Consider the following 6624-nt stretch of genomic DNA (forward strand, 5'->3'; position numbering starts at 1 on the left):
GGGGGGTGATTTCTCGCTTTCTGTCTCTCTGTCTCTCTCTGTCTGTCTGGCGAGCGCATGCGCCCTGTAGTGAAAAACCTCTCAAAAAAAAAAAAAATGAGTAATGGGTACAAAATTACAAAAAGACGACAGCAACAGGTTCTACAGTTAAATGGTATAGTATGTAACCAGAGTTGACAACAATTCATTATATACCTCAGGTTAGCTATAAGACTTTGACTGTTCTCAACACAAAGAAATGACAAATGTTTGAGATGATGAATATGCTAGTCTCTCTGCTTCCTGTCATTGCACATTATCCTTGTACTGAAAACTCACACTGTACGCCCCAAGTACATATTGGGTTGTCAGAAATGTCTTGACACATCTTTGCACAGAAAAACATAAAAGAAAATGCATCATGACTTTCCCGACAACCCAATACAATTATTATGTGTTGGTAATAATAATTTTTAAAAAGGGTCAATTGATAAGTATTAATAGTCCCTTATTATGGCTATTAGACTTTTATTAAGTGACATCTGGGATGTCATGTATGTTTTTCCTCTTGAAAGTAAATTGACTATCATAGAATCTGAAGATTAATTATTGCTGAGAACTGTAAGGAAATATAATTACTGGGAAATATAAAATGAAAGCAGATAGAAACTGTTGAAGCAAATGTGATTCTGGGATCAACGTTCATGCTACTTGGTCTCAACATGCTATCTTCCATGGATTCTAATCAAACTCAGCCAATTAATCACTTTACCTCAAAGCTGTCAAATGTGTACACACTGACGACAATTTTATAGCCTGAAGTTTAAAACAGAGGTTGAGAAATTGCTTCTTTGTTTTTGCCTTCATTTTATCCTCATATTTATTCCCAACCGTTTTCCAAACTAGTTCTCTTCTATTTAATCATCTACAGTGTTCATTGTCAGAGGGAAATACTGCTGAAGAGACCTGGGTTTCAAAAGCATTATTGTTTGACTTTTGTTCTTTAAATACCAGTAGAAAGGCAGAAATATTTTCTGTCTTCTTTCATAGACATATATATATATATATATACTAGGTAGTTCAGTTTTGATTTGTTTTTTGGTTTTTTTGGGGGGGTGGGTTGTTTGTTTTTAAATTTTGCTATAGGCCATGTGCACGCACCAGAGGGAGACAGAGAGGGAAACCGTGGAGCAGGTCTAATAGCGCCTTATAGAGAGAATTATGCAGATGCCTAGAAATCTCAGTTTTAAAGAATATCAGAAATCTCAGCTCTTTGGGTGGCAAGGTAGACATGTCCACCTGTGAGATAGGGGCTCGTTGACCCACAATTAACCCACGTGGACCAGTAGCACCCTGGAAGTTCAACCAACTCTTTATCTGAGGATTTCCAAGCATTTAGGAGCAATAATACTATATAAACACATAGATGCCCGAGCTTACAATAATACAAGGTAGTACCTGTGAGTCGCAGACAAGGAGTTACCAAATACACTCAGCAGAGAACAAAAATTGGCTGTTAAATTCACGAAAGGCTTTGTTTGAAGGGAGAATAGGGCTAGGTTTTTGATGGTCCTGGGTAGTTGGAGAGGCCAGCACGAAGTAGGACAGCTCTACATTTCTAAAATGCAGCACACAGAGGCCTGACCTTTTCTTACTTTTTTAAAAAAACTTTTGCCAGAAGCCATATGCACTTACTGGGGGGAGGGGAGAGAGAGAGGGAGAGAGGAAGTACCCTGTAGGGGGGTGGCCACACTGCAGTCTGTTCTCTTCTATTCACCTCTCGGGATTTGATACATGCACGCACACGTGCCCAGTGTGTTTTCAGGCTGCCAGGACTCGAACTATGCTGTGCCATGTGGGATCCAGCAGCCTTAACCACCATGCCACTGGCTGGCCCAGAGGCCTGATGCAACATAGGACCTTATAGACTTCTCACATCCCACTACTCACCGCACTATTTCTACTATTGCTCTGCACCTAGGGCTGCTGCTGGAACATACAGCACCTTTCTGCAAATTTCAGAAAGGCCTCCCTTTTCCAAGACACTTCACTTTCATCTGGTGGAAAGCCATGAAACACTAATTTTGTGAGAACAAGATCCTTTACCGCCACCTGCCAGAAAGTCAGGTACACAAATGCATTGTTTTCCATGGGGCACATCCTTTCCTGTTGTGCACTGAACAAATTACACCCTATGTGTGGCAACCATGGAGGAGGAAGTAAGTCCAACAAAGAACAATTTTCTCTGTCACAGGTTGCTCACGATGACTGGTGTGAAAGTTGCCAGAATTTAAGTGGAGTCACTTGTGTCAACTTGCACTAAACCTTGACTAAACCAAACTAGGGAAGGCCAGGCAGAGCGTGTGTGAGGTTTGATCCTTGAAGAGTCCTTTAAATAACAGTACTTGTTATCAGACATGCTAGTGTGAGAAAAGCACCGTCCACCTCCAAGGTCTTCCCTGATTCAGCTTAGTCAGGGTTTAGCTCAAGTTCCTCGTAGCTGTATGCCAGCTGCAGTCCTCAAATTCATGCCCAAATCTCCTTCTTTTAATTTACATACTTTTGCTCAGTTTGGATTTTTAGGTTGACCCTGGAGAAAATTCGATGACTATTCATTGGTTCCACATTGTCCCATCCCAAGTGGGCTTCAGTACTGATTGCATTTTCCAAACTGCATCTATATATTTTTTTCCTCCTAATTTAATTTCATCCCTGGATTCTTTTAACCAGTTGAAGTTAATTTTTTTTTCATTTTTTTCTTCCTTCTAACTCATTATATGTTCTTAAAAAAAAAACAAGCAAACAAGGAACCAGCAGTTAGCATAATGGCTATGTCGCTGGACTACCAAGTAGTCAACCACGGTTTAAATCCTGCACCCGGTAGCTTAAACTCACGCCAGGTGCGTGTGCGTGCATGCCCAAGATCCCAAAAGGAGACTGGAGGAGAAGGGATTGCGGCGTGGCCATCCCCACTGGGGGTGATTTCTCACTTTCTGTCTCTCTGTCTCTCTGGCAAGCGCACGCGCCCTATAGCAAAAACCTCTCCAAAAAAAGAAAGAAAGAAAAAAAAAAACATTGCTCTAGAGCACATGTGCTCACAGAGAAAGACTGAGAAAGAGAGAAAGTAACCCCTGGGGGGGATAGCCATGGCACGCACGCACACGCGCCCGGCGTGAGTTTTAAGCCACCGGGTCCGGGACACGAACCACGGTTGACTACGTGGGAGTCCAGTGACATAGCCATTACGCTAACTGCTGGTTCCCTCTTACCCTCATTCTTATGTTGGGATTTTGGACACACACACACATACCCAGTATGATTTTCGAGCTGCAAGACTGGAATTCGAACCACACAGGCAACTATGTGGGATACAGGTGCCTTACCCTCCAGGCTCCTGGCTGCCCCTGTGTCTTCACTATCCTCTCCCCTCCTCTCAGGAGAGTCACCCTGCTACTTTCTACCACCAATCTCCCTATCGATTCTTCTCCTTTTCAGTCTTTGATTTTTCCTGCTCTGATGCCTCCTTCCACTGAGGCCAAAGACACCCCAGGCTGCTTCATATGTTAAAATAAATTTTGTATCAAGACATCTTTACCATCTCATTCTCTTTTCACTGACAAACTTCTAGAAAAAGTGACGTAATATTTATCCATATGAAAGCTGTGGGATTTCCCTCAGAAAAACGTTCATGTCTTCTACAACAAAATTTTCATCTGCTATCAGGAGGTTGATGGATCCCTTGAAACCCTCTATTCTTCACAAGAGTGCGGATTTGGATGGAGGGAATGTCCGTGAACTGACTCCCGAGACTCCCCTTGGTGTGGTGAAGATGACCCTGAGCGAGTCTGACCATAGACTTATGAGTCTATTAAGTAGTTGTACCACAGCTACTTATTAAAGTAGCCACAGGGAAATCCTGAGATCAGAGAAAAAGAAGGAAGGAGGGAATAGCAAAAACCTCTAAAGAGAAAGGAAGAAAAAAGAGAAAGGAAGAAAGAAGGAGAAAGAAAAGAAGGAAAAAAGAAAGGAGGGAAGAGAGAAAGAAAGGAAGAGCATCTGTTCAGAAGTCCAAGAACATGACCACCGAGGACCGTATTCTCTTACTCACTCACCCAGAGGTGCCTTTCCTTCCTGCACTCGGGTAGAAATGCTGCCCATCTTGTTCGTAGATAACATTCCAACATGGTTTTAATATCCAAGTTAATAAAGTATAGACTCCAAGGAGCTCAGAACTGGGAAAGATCTTAGATATTATTTATCTAGAGCCTCAGTTCTACCAGTTGAACCCAAGTATCCATGTGATCTCCAGTTAGTTTTCCACTTTGTTTTCTCTGTACAGTGTGTATGCTCATCAGAGAGAGAGAGAGAGAGAGTGAGAAAGCACTTCCAGGGAAATGGCCACCGGCAATCGTCCTCCTCCACTCCTCAGGATTTGGGGCATGAACACACACGCATCAAGCGTGCTTCTCTTGCTGCCAGTTTGCAAGTCCAACCACGAGGTTGGTCACGTGGAATCCAGCCACCTCAACCACCACACCACCAGCTGGTCCAGTTTTCAACCTCTTTATACTTGGCCTTCCTTATCTGTAGGTGGGGAGAGTAAACACACCTACTCCATAGAGCTATGGAATGGAATAAATGCGACAGGCGTGTAAAGAATTTAGCGTAGTGCCTGCTGCACACAGCTCATCTCATTTCGTTACACATATTCCTACACTAGTCCACCCTCAGCCGGTTACAAGAAAAGCCTGAAGAGAACTCGAGTCCATGAGGCCTGTGCCAGCAACCTACCCGCTCTCCAATGAGAGAGTGAAACACCGCATTCTCATAAGAAGAAAGGATCCCACATTTGCATTACTGTATGAAATGGGTGCAGGATGTACACTTGATGAAATCGAGTTCCACCCCTCTTGCCTTACCAATACCTGAGAAAAGCAAGCAGATCATTAGTATTACTAAATGGATAAAAATCATTGCCTTCATTCTCTATCTTTTTAGTAAAAAGAAAAAAAGTTATTCTGGGTACACAATTCACAAAAAGGTACATATGATTGTTGAACTATTTTACTTTGGCTGGTAAATATCTTTCTTCATAACGGTGCCACATTGCATTAACTATTCCATGGAGGCTTTGGTTTCATGATGGGATCCATGCCCAACACAAGGCTGAAGTGAGTTATGTGTCCCCTGAGTTTTGAGATTATTCTTGATCTGCATGCTCATTTTATTTAAATGATAATATTACACTAACATGATTATGTCATTGTTTATTATTTTTATTGTTACTTTGTTATTATCACCAAGCAAATTACTTAAGGAATCCATAGTCCAGCATCCAAGTGACTCTAGGGAGAATATTTAGAAAGTGTTTTCTGTAGAGACATATAGTGAGAACTATATCTCAAATAAATTTAAATAATAAAAAGTTATTTCAAAAGTTTTTAAGATGTGAGAATACCATGTAATGCTAAAAAGTAAAACACAGCCACACGGTAAACATAAAAAAGTAAATCCACTAAGAGCTATTTAAACTTAAATTTATTTTCTACCATTATTTTTTTTAAAAAATCCATTCAAATGTAATCTAGTACATAGTTCTACCTCCAGGAAGAACCACATTTAACAGCAAGTTAGCCAGATATTATTTTTCTTTATAAACGAGTCTCCAGAGGAGGTTCTATCATCTTTCTTTGCTTCACTGGCAAAACAAAAGCAGCCTGCAAACAAAAACACATTGTCTCTTCATGCTCTTGATAAAAGCAGAGGATTTATTTTCCCTTCGCTTATCTTTTATATTTTGAAAAAGCATGCTGCTACGTGAAGGTGCTCCTGAGGGAGTCATCCGGAGATCCTTATGTCAAGCGAGGCATGTCTAACGCCTGCCATTGCTCAGATACAGTTTTATCCCAGCAGTCCTCTGCACCTTCCTCTGGCCCTACCCCATTGCTACACAGCACTGGCCTGCCACCCCTGAGCAAAACGTAGCCTGTGCCTAGGAGCTTAAAAGGGATGGTAAACACTTTCTCTGCCTTGCTCCTTAACAGAGCCGCAATGTATACGGACTGGCCACATTTCCTAGTGAATCTCTGGCCAGCGAGATGCAAACGGAAGGACTTTTGGCTTTCGGGAAATCTTTTAAGATTAGGTGGTGTTGCTTTCTTCTTCCTTTCAGCTTCTGACTTGTGACATGGACATGCTATCACTTGGATTACTAACCATATTGAACTATGGGTGACCAGGAAAGGAGAGCCAGGTACTGGCATGACCTAAGGAAGATAAAAGCTTGATCACTGATACTATTTAATGACTTCATACTATATCCCTAGACTGCTTAAGAGAAATGCACGTCTGTCCCATCTGAGCCGCTGTTCTTTATGTTTCATGTCGTATTGTCGTTTTGTAGTGTGGAGCTGAACTTGATCCTGACTTATACAGAGATAACTTGCACATTACAGGATGTGGGGAGAAAGCGGCGGTGAGTCGGTACTCATGTCATCTCTTCCACACTCATGGAGGAGCTGTGGTTTTGAATGAACCTTCTAGATAAGGTTAAAAGATATTATGAATTGGTTGAAAGATTTCTGGCTATGAAAATACCACTGAGGGACCAGCAGTTAGCGTAATGGCTATGTTGCTGGACTCCCA

General features: G+C 41.8%; 1 pseudogene; it reads left to right on the plus strand.

Moving 5' to 3' along the window:
• The first annotated feature begins 3667 nt into the window (after positions 1-3667).
• Positions 3668-6624, plus strand: part of LOC102485799 (CCR4-NOT transcription complex subunit 4-like) — a 66220-nt pseudogene continuing 63263 nt past the window's right edge.

Source organism: Tupaia chinensis, unplaced genomic scaffold, assembly GCF_000334495.1.
Source record: "Tupaia chinensis unplaced genomic scaffold, TupChi_1.0 Scaffold000028_1, whole genome shotgun sequence".
NCBI classification, from domain to species: domain Eukaryota; kingdom Metazoa; phylum Chordata; class Mammalia; order Scandentia; family Tupaiidae; genus Tupaia; species Tupaia belangeri.